Source organism: Excalfactoria chinensis, chromosome 12, assembly GCF_039878825.1.
Source record: "Excalfactoria chinensis isolate bCotChi1 chromosome 12, bCotChi1.hap2, whole genome shotgun sequence".
Lineage (NCBI taxonomy): Eukaryota > Metazoa > Chordata > Aves > Galliformes > Phasianidae > Excalfactoria > Excalfactoria chinensis.
This window is the reverse complement of record NC_092836.1, coordinates 4133420-4146765: the sequence shown is the minus strand read 5'-3', so window position 1 is coordinate 4146765 and position 13346 is coordinate 4133420. Positions and strand designations below refer to the sequence as shown.

At 49.8% G+C, this 13346-nt stretch overlaps 1 protein-coding gene across 17 annotated transcripts in view; it reads right to left on the bottom strand.

Annotated features, from left to right (window-relative positions):
- Window positions 1-13346, bottom strand: part of FOXP1 (forkhead box P1) — a 341511-nt gene that overhangs the window by 108128 nt on the left and 220037 nt on the right. The window contains exon 1 of one of the 17 annotated variants that reach the window (XM_072346989.1): window positions 7088-7141. The exons of the other annotated variants lie outside the window; for them this stretch is intronic. The gene's annotated coding sequence lies outside the window, so the exon portion shown is untranslated. Of the gene's footprint in view, window positions 1-7087; window positions 7142-13346 lie in introns of those variants that run through there. 17 annotated transcript variants of the gene reach the window in all.

Sequence of the window (13346 nt, the reverse complement as noted above, 5' to 3'; positions counted from 1 at the left end):
GAAGGGAAAGAACAGCATCCCCTAGCAAACGCACCTCCTGAGTGCCACAATTCTTGTCTAACTGCAAGATGCAAACAATTCGGGGTCGCTATCGACACAGATTTCAGAAGATGAGTTCAGTAAAAGGCTCGCTACCAACCGAGTCATCTTGATTCCGCTCTGTGCTACGCCTAAATGCGAGATATGGCAAAAGTCCTGAGCTGATTTCTTATCCGTTAGGAAATCACCGAGAGATAAGGAGATTTTCTTGCGTAAAACAGAACAGTAAGAAGGCAATTGAAATGTTGCATTTTAGAGACATTACGCAAACTTGGAATGGTATCGGGGAGCAAACGTTGGGGGCCACCTAACCCGGGAAAAATGTTAGCACCGGGTTCCCTGTGAGGTGAATCCAGACTCACTGAACGATGCCACAGATCCGAGTCACAGCAGTACTGAGGAAGAAAGCCCCTCCGGACCCTCTCTCCCTGTGCTTAGGGAATCGGCAATCCTTCCCTGTTTGCCAGCTAGGGAAGCACTGGGGAAAAAACAAAGTACATGTCTGAGATGACCAAGACAATTTCATTGCAAGATAGACAGAACACGACTTGTTTGCCCAGCTGTTGTTTGCCCAGAACATCCGGCACTGTTATCACTGAAGTTACTAGTGAAATTTGACATTTTCACGCAAGCCATTCACTCTTTCTGCTTCACCATCCTCTGCCTTCAACTGACCAGAAAGTCCTGACTGGGGATGGAGCTGGGACAGGGAAACGCACTGGAAAAAGAGAGTAGAACTTTAAAAATAGAAGTGCTGCTAAAATGCCATATACTTGCTTACTGTATTCGTACATAAGGAAAACAGTAACAAGATCCAGTCCTACAGAGCCTCTTGCTAACTTGTTCCACTGCTAGAGCCAGTACAACAGGGCAATGACTCCCAAACTGTTTTTCCATCAGCCTATTTCTATTGAGGAAGAAGACCTCAAGCTCCTCCCTTTCCATCTGCTGGAGTCAATATTAATATCCATCAGCTCTTAATGAATTAAGAAGACCTACAGCTATGAGGGAGCAACTCCAGTGGGAGGAGATGCTTCTTCCAGCACCTGTGCATGGGAAGGCTGTTCTGGCCAAGGCAGGGAAGTGGAGGACACGAGGAGCATGCATTGGTGCAAGGCGAGCAGGAGATGAGCACCTAGCAGAAGCTGTGCCTGCCATACCCTGCTGCATCCCAGGGCGCTCAGCTGCCTCTGGAATGAGGAACCATGCAAAAGGAAGTTGCAGGGAGAGCACAAAATGAAATCCCATGTGGTTTTCCAGATTCCCAAGAAATCTTGGGCCTTTCCAGGTGGACAAAGCTGCCCATCAGAAAAGCAACTTGAGAAAGGAGGAAGGAAACGTTCCCAGAAATCAGAGCCGGTCCCACGGCCATCTGAAGTGTCTAAGCAGTAAATCTGCAAAGTTGCTCGCCAGCCAACATCATCATTATTTCAGTTATGGTCATTAAAAAACAAAACACAACACAACAAGAAGAGGGAGATGAGACAGAAGATATTCAAAGGCCAAAAACTACCCTTGGAAAAAAATGTGCTGGCACCCCACCCCAGACTGCAGAAGCGAGGTGCTCCCTACTGCCCTCCCAGAACAATGCCCGGCTGCACCCTCACAAGGCCAGGACTACTGGGGGACCCCGGCTCCACATCCCCAGGCACGCCGCATTACCACCATTGGTTTTCCTGTTTTCCCAGCAGCTTGAGGCACACGGGGACTGCCAGCATGGCAGCTAACGACCTCCCAGCTAAAACCAGAGGGTCCTCACTGCCACTGAGCAAGACGAGTACCTTTGTTTCTCCTGAGCAGGACGAGGGGCAATTTAGGCTCAGCCAGCACTTTCTCTTCCTTCTCAGCTCCCATCTGTCCTCACACCCCACTCCGCACTGCAGCTGCTCCGCGTGGAGCAGCAAGACGCAGCTCACAAGCTCTGACGCCCGGATGCAGCGAGGCTCGGAGCTGCCTCGTGTCTCTCCCACTCCTGCCTCCTCTGCTCCCCTCCGCGACACCTCCTCTCCGGGAGCAGCAGATGTAGGGGAGCGCTGGGAGGAGGCGGGTGCGCAGAGGGAACTCACACGTTGGAGGGGAGCCCTGCTGCAGCTCTGCTCCGACAGCCTGAGCCCAGCAACGTGTGGAAACGGCGAGGAGCGGAGCAGTAGGCAAAAGGGAAAAAAAAAAAAGAAATAGTGCAAAGCGACAGCAGTGGGTAGTGCTGTTCCTCTGGGAGGAACAGAACAGGGGGAGGTGAGAAGAACCAACTAGAGAGGATAGGAAAGGAACCAAAATGAAGAGGAGGAATGAAATGTAGAAGATGCAAAGGAGAGAAGCAGATGTTCTTGCAGCACTTATTCCCTCTGACATTCGTACCCAGCCCCTTCATCTTCCTCCAGAACTGGGAAGCGAGCCGCTACGCGCTGCCTCCCTGTCCCCCCATCCCAGCCCTCAGTGCCACGTACCACAACAAGCAGAGGCTGAGAGACCTGGCAGCACAGCCCAGCACCGTGGTGGGGAAGGGCTGAAGACCCAACCCCAGGTCTGCCCTGCAAGGTGACACAGAGGGATAGCTGGGGGCTCCTGCAGCCCCACTCAGCCATAACCTTGCAAGGCTGGCTCCCAGCGAGGGGCCACCAGACAGCTCCTCAGCCAGCAGAGCTGCAGCAGCAAGCCTGCACTTGAACACAGTGATCTGCCGGCCCCGAAGGCTCTGCTCAGACACTACACTTAGCCAAGTGACTAATGGGTGATTCCCATGCTGGAAAAAGAGAAGGGACCCGGAGGACCATGTGTACAAACCCCGACTCACATCCTGTCCCCGAAGTGACGGAGGTCAGGCTCAGAGCAAGGAAGCTGGCAGCAGGCCTCGTACAGAGGCATCTCCTAGAATAGTTCAGTCATAAGGAAAGAAGAGGAGGCTTTTTTCTTTCAGCAGACTTAGCTTCTTTCCTCTGGAACAGATCCTGGCTATCAGTTGTGGAGATCCCCTCCAGAAAAGGGCACTGAAAACACTTTCTTTCAAACCTCTCAGATGGAGCTGCCTGTACCCAGCTCCACCCCCGAGGTTATGAGGTTATTCCAGCAGAGGACGGGCAGACCAGGTGCTCCCATCCCTGTCCTCATCCCCAAGGCTGGGAGGGCTCTGCTTAGTGGCAGGGACCTGCCCCACACAGGAGGAAATAATGGATTCACCTCCAAACGTGATTTTAACTTGGTACCTTATCCACGGATCCCAGCAACCTGGGGGGAGAGGTGGTCGAGGTATTTTGTTCAAATACCAGGAGACACGAGTGGGACAGAAGGGAGCAGACTGCAACAGAGAGCAGAAGGAGAGGTCAAATTCTGCAGGCACCCAAAACATGCTGAGCCCCCAACCAGCCACGGCAGTGACAAAGGCTACAAAAATCCCATTCTTGAGACACAAACGAAACCCTCAGGCGGTTGCACTGTAAAAACACCTTCTGTCTCCTCTTCTAAAGAGTCACAGTCAAGACTCATCAAAGCCATTTAAAAAGCATCTGGCAAAAAGTTCCCAAACATTAAAAATGGCTCTCTTTATTTTGGCATGTCAAGATTCACAGCATGTAGCGGTCTGTACCAGCAAGAAAGGAGGGATGGGCCAACACATCCTGGTAAAATGAGAAAGGATACAAATCTTGGCTCCCAGCACAAACTGAACCAGAACTGAACTATGTCTGAGCGACGAAAAAAATCTTATGGGATTTCCAGCTCGTTTCTGTAGGCTCGAGATCAGATTCTGAACTACTGTGTTTATCCAAAAGTGAACCAGACCTTTGAATATTTGGAGGACTATTCACTGCTGAGCAGCGTTTTTCTTGGATGTCAAAAGCACGGGAAGTTCTCATATTTTTTAATAGGGAAGAGGGTAAGGTGGGGGGCGGGGGGGGAGAAGCAAGAGTGTCTTTCTGTTGCTACAACATAAACAGTATATTGCATACAGCTGCTCGCACGCTTCCCCGTGCGGTCAACAAAACAAGGAGCGCAGCCGCAGCTTGCTTTCCAAAACATCCTGTGACAAACCTGCACTCACCAACACAGCCCGTCCCCGCGGCTCCTCACCGCTGCTGGCAGAGCAAAGGAAGCAGAGCACTGGGGCAGCCCCAGACGTGGGGAACCAGTGCTGCAAGGCTCCGGCGCGTGCTGCTGCCTGACTCAGGGCAGCTCCTCCAAGCCTTGTTTTAAAGCCTGTGGTAGGGCAAAAAAACAGGCGAGGCTTGCAAAGAGGCGACAAAAGTGATTAGAGGCCTCAGCAGATAGGAGGAAAGATTGATAACGGTGGGAGTGTTCGGTTTAGCAGGAGATGAGTAAGAGGGGAGATGATAAAAGTACACAAATTGTGACTCGGCCTGAGAAGGTACATCTGGAGCTGGTTGCCATTTCTCATACTGCGAGAGAAAGGGGATGTTCAACCAGATCAGGAAGCAACAACAACAACAAAAAATTAGAGCAGATAAAGGGATTTTTTTTTTTTTCCTTTCTTAATACACAACTCATAATTACCCTCTGGAACTTACTGTCACAAGATATCACCAGTGCCAGGAGCCTGGGGAGGATGCAAAGAGAGGATTAGACGCTTGTACAGATAGTAATGAGAGCATTTACAGCTACCTTTGGAGAGATAAAAAACATAAACCAGGGTACAAATGTTGATGCTTCAGGGCATGTGCCAACCCTTCACTGCTGTGGGTCAGGAGGAAGCCTTCCCCTCGGGGACACAGCCATCCCTCTACTCTTGGGTCCCTCGTCCCCAAGGGGCTGCAGCCCCATTCCGGTCCCTAAAATTAGCTTCTGGGACATGAGGGCAGCTGGCGATACCCTCCCGGTCCCCAGCCACATCACCTGGCCCCCAGCTACTTATTTCCTCTTTCTCCTCACGTCACATGTAAGTTTCAGGCCCTTATTTCACGGGCCCTTCCTCTCCCTGGTAGCTGCGCTGCCATTCCTCCCTCCCTCAAAGCAAAGCCCCTGGTGATGCACAAAGGCAGGTTTGAAGGCAGTCGGCCTATTATGCTTATACCTACCTGCACAAGGCGAAACGAACCCCAGCTCAGTTTCCTTTCATGTGCATCACGGTCTTAACTTGTTTCTTTTAATCCCGTAAAAGCAGCTAAAGCATGCAACTGGCTTCCCAGAGATGAGGCAAACCTGTATTTACTTCCTGACAGTGATTCAAGGACGATAATGAGCGTTGTCCCAAGCCGGTATTACATGGGAAACCTACATGCTATGCATTACACAGCTGGCATTTAGAAAAGAATCACATAAAACGACGCCGTCCATAACAGACTACATGCAGCAGCAGCTCCTCCTGCATGGACACAGAGGTGGAAGAAGGACCCCAGCAGCGCTCGGAGTGCCCTCCAGGAACCAGCACCCCGCACGGCCCGCATCTGTTACCCAAAGTGCGGCTCAGAGACGTCTGTGGATGTACCGAGGCAGAGGCGGCTACGTAATAAATCCAGCAAATCCAGAGGGCTGAGGCAGTAATCCATGGAAACATTCCACACTAGAGGGATTTTTAAGTGCGTTTAATTCCCAGCTGCAAACCTAATAAGCTTCCAGAAGGTGGAGACCACTGAGCACAAGGGGTTAATGGCCTCGCTAAAGAAAATGACACACATAATTTCCTTTTATCATAAAACAATACGTTTATTATTTTCTGTGTATCTGTTAAAGGGCACGGCCTTCTGAGTGGAAAACAAAACACAGCTCGGTCACATGTTTATTTGCTTCAGCTACTCCCTTTCCCTTCTGATAAATAATCAAACATGCCATCCAGAAAAAACAAAACCAGTGAGCTGGGAAATTTGATGGTCATCAAATAGACTGAGATACCAAGAAAAGCAGCCCACTGTTCCCACAGCGAGTTCTCTGCCCCACACCTACACTAACATCTGAGTAAATAACTTCAGTCACTCTTTCCATTTTCCCCATGCAATTACTCCTACTGTTAAACAAATTGTCCTTAAGGCGGTTGCAAACACCATCTTTTTTTTTTTTTCCCCTGCAAAGTAGAACAACTTCTGAACATTAAAAAGCCAGACTAGCAATATATTTTAGAAATATGTTTGTTGTACTTGCGGTTTGGCTGAGCGCACAGCTGGATTTCTCTCTCCCTCACTCTCTTTTCGAGGAAGATGGGGTTTTACAGTTTAAAATGTGAAACCCTGCTAGGAGCTGGGAGAGGCAGGGCCGGCCCCAGCAGGACGGGGTGCCCCACGGGGCAGGCACCCGCACCCCTCCTCTCGCTCTGCGGCACTGAACGCTCCCCAAGGAGGTCCCAGCCATCCTGGTGGGCTCTGAGAGAAACAACCCCGAAATATCACGCGGCTGTTTAAGTTGTATGAGCGGAGAGGAAAACAACAAGCAGACGTGTTGCAACACACGGGTTACCAGGAGGACCTCTGCTGTCCTCGGAGCCCGCACACCACGCACACAACACTGGGCAACTGCAGCAAATCCTCCTCATGAGAAGTTAACAGCCATTCCCCGGCGTGAGAGTGCTTCGCCTCTCCCTCTTGTAGCACCACAGGTCTAAACAATAGTAATAGGAACGAGATAATAGCCACGCTTGTTTCAGAAGCCTGATTTTTATTAGCATGAAATTGGTACAAATATTAGCGAGGCCAGTTCACGAGCACTGTTAGATGCAAACAAGTCGAGGAAAACAAGACTCTGCGGGCTCACACCTCTCTTCCTCCCCAGAACAACAGCCAAACAACAGCCGCGTCTGCTTTATTGTTACTACTACTTTTTTTTTTTGCCACTTGTGCAAACATGCAGAGAAGCCACCGCAGCAGGGACAGTGACAGCGGGCTGCTTGGTGGCACCTGAAGGCAGCTGTGCCCTGGCTCTCACCAGAGCTCCCCAACCCATGCCGGACACCCTCCCCTCTGCCAGCAGCCGGACCCAGCTCCCAGCTGTAACCCCAGCCATTCCCCTCCTGCCTCAGCGGGGACGGCAAAGTTCAGCCCCAACCACCCGCTGTTGCGCTCTGAGCGCTCGCGGGGAGAATGAGGAGTTGAACAGAGTAAGCTCTTACTGTCTGCCTTCAGATCTCTGTCCTTGCGCTGGAGATGCGTTCTGGCTGTTTCTGTGCAGCGGGGGCTGAAGAATGGCAAAAAGATGTTTGAATAAACAGGAAGTGCCGTGCAGCCGAGCGCAGGCTGCAGGGAGAAGGCGCTGGAGCTCTGCCCTCCGCAGGAGGCTTTGCCTCCACAGTAGCAGCGTCTGCTTTTATTAAACGACAAAGAAACCACAAGAATTCCTGCACTAATTCTTTGCCTGCGAGGCCGAGGGACCGGCCGGAGCTCGCAGGTAACGTCGGAGCTGGCCATAATGCTGAGCAACACACAGAGACAGAGCGACTCTGCCTTGTGAAGCCCCCATCCTCAAGCAGAAACATGCAGAACTAATTACGTCCCCAGCCAGACCAAACGGCAGCAAAGCACACACCTCACTTCTGCAAAAGGCAGAGCTGTTTGCACACAGTTTCAGCCACGGCTGACTCTCCCCCCCTGCAGCACCCCGGCTTTCCCTGAGGATCGCCCCACGAGGATGCCTGGGCTGCAAGAGCTATTTTTTGACCAACTGTGTGAACTGAAATATAAACAACCGCCAAAAAAATGCAACTTGTCTCGGCTCAGGACGCGCAGCCAGCATCCATCCCATGCGCACGGCCTTCCCCCACAGCCGCCTCCCTCCCACCACCAACTCCCCACTTAGCAGTGCTGCCTAACACTGCTCTCCCCACCCATCCACCAGAGCTCTGTCTGCCGTATGGGTGACACGACGCAGATATTGTCACCGAGAGTCAACTGGGGCACCCGAAGGCAGCTCGGGCAGCGATGAGCAACCCAACAGCCATGTTCAATAGGAACGAGGGACAGGATGCCTTTAGAAAATGTATTGCTGTTGTGGCAACGCACTGCTGCCGCTGAAGGGCTGATTTGTTACTGAGCGAGTAGTCTCGGACTGTCTGTCATTCTGGGTGCTAATGCTCTGCTAAAATAACTCATTGGGAGCTGTCACCGGGATGTTTACATAGGCCCCCAATCTTTTCTTCATACAAGGAAATTTTTTACTGGAATTCATCTTCTTTTGATCTCACATTCAAAGCAACAGCAGCTTGATAGACATGCAAGTCTGAAAGCAAATCCAGACGCTGAAGATAAACCGCCAGAATATGACAGGCAGGAGCATCTAAAGCTTATAAAAATGAAGAGAACAGCATGTCGTCTGAGTATTACAATAGCAGAAATCAAGAGACATATTAGGTGGAACTGATCAGCCACAAAAACAGTTCAAAAGGCAGATCATAGAAACAGAAGACTAAGCTAGAAAAAAAAAAAAAAAAAGAAAAAAAAAAGGGAAAGATCTGCCATGCAGAGGCATCACCTCCTCACTGCGCCCTGCTGCGCTCCCACTCCTGCACATAAACCGAGGGGAATCGGGGCGGTTTGGGCACCTCCACCGACTCAGCGCTTCCCACCTTAACTCACCGATTAGTTTACCAAGCGTGCATCGCAATTACACATCAGCCAAAGCCAAAGATCACCAGGATCTTTGTGCTGCTCGTGCCCCCCCAGACAGCACAGGGCTGGGACCAGGGCTGCCCTGTTAGAAGCACAACCCCCGGCACAGAGCCCCCATCCTGTGCTGCTCCCCATCTCCCCGGTCCTGATGAGCTCCTGCTCCAGCTCTACTCTGCGCTGAGCCCTGGGATGCTCCTGAGCTCTGCCTCTCCCGCTGGTGCACGCCATCAGTTCAGAAGATAATTTCATTTCAATTGAATTACGTGTGCCACAGAGCCTACAGCTCCGCACTGAAGATGATGCTCACAGGGAAACAACTGCTGAAACTTTCTCTAGAAAAACCCATACATTTTTAATTCTTCTTCCCCAAATAAGCTTCTTATTCTAATTGAAGTCAGCAAATATAATGAAAAAGTAATTCTCAAACAATTTTGTACTTAGAGCTGTTTGTTAACAAACACCGACCGAGCAGCAGCGTTAGGTTAAAGGGCAGCAGGATTCCACATTAGAATTTAGCCTGCGGTTATTTCTGATTAAGAACACCCTCCGGGACAGCAAAGCAAGATCTTCCTTTGCAGCAGGCAGAGCTTTTAAAATTAGCCTTTTCTGCATAATAAAACCAACAGGAAAACTGTGGATTTAAAACTGCATTAACCAATTTGAAGTGCTGCAATCAGTTTATGTCCTGCTTTCTACAAAACACCGTTCCCTGCCCAGCCAAGTCACAAATGCACAAATGCTTCCTGGATCCTGGAACTGTTGTAAGAAAGTCACCTTCTGTCATGCTTATGTAGCTATCTAATGTGCTAAAGGCTGATTATTTATCTTTAAACTGTACTAGTTTAATCTTTTAAGGTCACCACTAATCTGCACCAACCTTTTAAAAAATAGCAGCTTTCAAGACGCACTGCTCGAATCCCCAACTGGGCGCTGACTGTCACCCTCACTGATACATTAACCAGAACGAGGGCAGTTCTACAATGTAAACACCAAACAGAAACCCTCACATAAATTAGAAGTATCATCTCGGTGCCAGGAGAAACGTCGGTAAATAAGACTGACACCGTGCTATTTCACACAAGTGCTGCCCCAAACTGCACTGCTGTTGCTCTCTCCTTCCTCCTCCCTTCTCCCCCTCCTTCTCAGCGCATAATTTGGGTATAATTTTTCCCAGCCCAACACGGGTACAATTTAGAGGCCCACTGGGTGCTCATCCTTCCTCATTTCTAGCAGCAGGTCTGGAAGCCCCTCCTGTGTTATCTGCTTCCAGCACCACACAGCGGCCCTCCCATACCCTTTCTTCTTTTCCCTTAGACTTCTTCTGGACTTGAATGTCACAGTAGACCTTGAATGTGAAATGGCTTCAAGCTAATTGCTTTAATTGCTTGAAGATGTGCAGGCAGGTGAAACCTGATCCCCTCGGCCATTGTGGGGACCAGGAACAACACAGGAATGTTTACACAGTGGTTTGAGTTTAATAGACAGTAGGGCCGAGTTTCAGACAGCCAGCAAAAACACGGCTAATAGGTGACCTCTTAATGTAGTCCTCCTTTTTAAAAACAAAATACAATTTCATTTTATCCAAGGCAACGGCCCTAAATGCCAAGGTTATCTGCTTGACTTTTCGAGTGAGCGTGCACTGCGTTACACCTGACATTTATACCAGAAACTCTATCCTGAATGCATTTTCCCCTACCTTAAAACAAAAAAGCACTTTACGTGTCAGTCACCTTACAAACAGATTAGAGCTGGATGGGGTTTCCTCCTAAGTGCAGTTATTTCCATTTTGAATTGAGCCTTGTGTGCCCACGTCGTGCTCCTCCTGCCCCACAGGCCCTGGCAGGAGCTGAGCCCACATCCCCATGCAGCCCCATGCAGCTATTCCCCACTGGGCAGCTGGGGGCACCAAGAGCCAGCCCTGCTTCCCAAGAACCAGGAGGGAAGGAAGGTGGGCAGGCGTTGCTGAAGAGCAGAATACGCAGTAGAAAACGTGATTTTGGCAGAAGCGGTGGCATGAAGGTATTTACTGTTGGTCTAGTCCAAAAAACAAACACTGAAAACAGGTAAGAGCTGATACTCACTTTCCTGGCACAGACCCTTTGTGTTTTGATGCCATTCCTATGAAGAGGTAAAGCTTACACTGGATGAAGATTAGCAGGAAAATGACATGTATCATCTCCCAGACCAACAGGAATAAACAAACCAGCATTTCTGTAGGAAGAAGAAATGGAAGAAATGCATGCAACAAGAGCAGCAGGAGCAAAGGCAGAGGAGGGGTGGCCAGCCAGGCGCATACTGAGCACAAACAGGAGAGAAGAACAACACCCGGCCCCACATCCCTGCTAGCAGTGGGCACTGCCACCCCATCTCTGTTGTTCTGCCCAGGAAGTTTTGAACTGCCTATTACCCAGCTGAGGGAAGGCCAATGGGAGGATGAAGGCTGCTGCAGACATCCAGACATCACTCAGATGTCACCTGGATGCCCATGGCAGGACAGTGGGCACTGGTTCTGTGCCCTACCTCACTACTGCTCCCGGCCCTAAGAAGCAAAGGAGGGACTGACCTTAAATAATGGAACAAAGGGAACAATGGGAGCTAGGGAGCAAGCTGGGATGCTTGTGAACATGCCTCTCACTATGGAGAGACAACACACGGCACACACACACAAAGCAGTCGCCCCTCAGCTCCTCTCTGAAAAGCTGCAGTACCAACGGTGGGGTCTTCCCCTCACCCTGGGGAGAAATAAAAGAGAGAGAAAGAAAGCAAGAAAGAAAAAAGTTCGGCGCTGCAAAAAACAGTGTCAATTTAAAGATTTAGTATAAACCAGCACAGGGCTGTGGGAGGAACGCTAAGTGGAAAAAGTAAACAGGGTCCCCCCGCGCCGTCCCGAGGAAGCAGCGCGCAGCCTGTGCCTGGTACGGCGGCGGCCCCGCGCCCGGCAGGGTCAGCGCAGCTATGCTGAACTGACAGGTTGGGTTTACAGCAGGCCAGCGCTCTGTTTGGATATACTGGCCTTGCTCACCGCCAGCTTAACAACAGATGGCTCGAAAACTTTCATTATGTTGCGCAGGGCTGAACTGCAAACAATCGCGGAAAACTGTGAAAAGTTTAACTCTGTGCGAGCCGCGCAGGGAGAGCCTTTAAATTAATTAAAGAGGGGTGGGATGATTAATCGTACCTGAGCGTGGTCCCGGGGACGCCTGAAATGAGGATCTGCGATTTGACAAGGTCAATTCAATAAAAGGAGCGTTCCAGAGGAAAATGGGCTTTGACGGATGGCCAGGCTGCATGCTAAAGCCTCCTCGAGCCCACGGCTTCGGGGAGGTTACAGACAGCTCCTGCAGTAATCCCCCCCCCGAGGCTTCTGGGGGCTCTCAGCCAGCGCTCCTCCATCTCCAGGAACGAGGGACTCCTTCCTTGGAATTCCCACCTGAAACTTTGGCACTCGGAGGCACCAGCGGGCCACCAGGCAATCTCACGCACGGGCCTGAGCGTGATTTATCCAAATCTGCGTGTAATTTAAATATTCATTAAATTGATTCCATTCATATGCACCCTAATATCTTTTAACGCTCCAAGGCAGGTTGTAAATGCACCTTCCAAGGTTTAATTCAATTGACAATCTTATACACATCTCATCGCCGGAAACACATTATTTTATATTGTTCAAGAAACGAACAAATCTGTTTTCCACAAACGTATTTTAAAAGCTACTCTTTCCTGTTATTGAAAGAAAATTGTGTTTATTACTCCTTTAGCATAGTGTAAACTCATAAACGTCAACAGAGAGTACAAGGAAAACTGTCAACTAAATATTGTTTCCTTCATGAGCTGCTCTTCCAAGTCAATTACGCCTTTCAACTTCTGGGGCATTGTATGATAAACTGGCAGTAAAAATCATTCACATTAATATACCATGGTGCCTTGCCTGCAAAAGGTAATTAAAGAAGTAAATGACTCATAAGAATAGACATATTAGCTGCAAAATGAAAGGCAACTGAGCTGCCACATGAAAATATGTACCATTAAGATACTGCATTTTCATATTCCTGTAATCAGCTTCAGTAGACTAATGCTTATTTAATCCAGTTCTCTGCTAAGTCCATCAACAACTGTTTTTTGCTGTTTTCTCCTTGACTGAACATTATGTGTGCAGGTTTGGAATAAATACCGCAATAAGAATTTTGCATAGTCAATTGAAGAACAGGTTTTTTATCTTTCAAAAACTATTTTTCTTTCTCACCAGGAGGAATGCAGCACAGAAGGTTACCCCGAAAGCCCTCATTTTCTGGGGCTGACAGACTCCAAGTGAAACGCACACCCTGCCCGCAGCAAGCACCATTAGGGTTGGTGAGGCCATGGGCAGGAAAAAGCAGCTTCCTGACTCCAGCTCCCAGCCTCCCTATCCCTGCTGCTGCAAGAAACGCTCGGCTTTGTTAACGCGGTTTTCCACCGGGTTTAGGAAATAAGGAAAATAAGACCTGCTTTCATTCCTCCAGCCCTGGAAGTGAGGCTGGGCCCAGCAGCATGCCGTCCCCAACCCACATTTGGGGAAAGCCAAGCAGTGACCAAAGACCTCAGCTGCAAGCCCACGTCCCACCCTGTCAGGAGGGCAGCAGGAGCACCAAGCTCAGTGCCAGCGCTAGATTTTGGGAACCGCCTCCACTGCATGCTTTGATGGCTGCCGACCTTTGGTACAGGGCCACCTTCCCACTTCTGTCCCTCCCAAGGGGACAGATGGAAGATGGTAAACCAGAGAACAAAGTA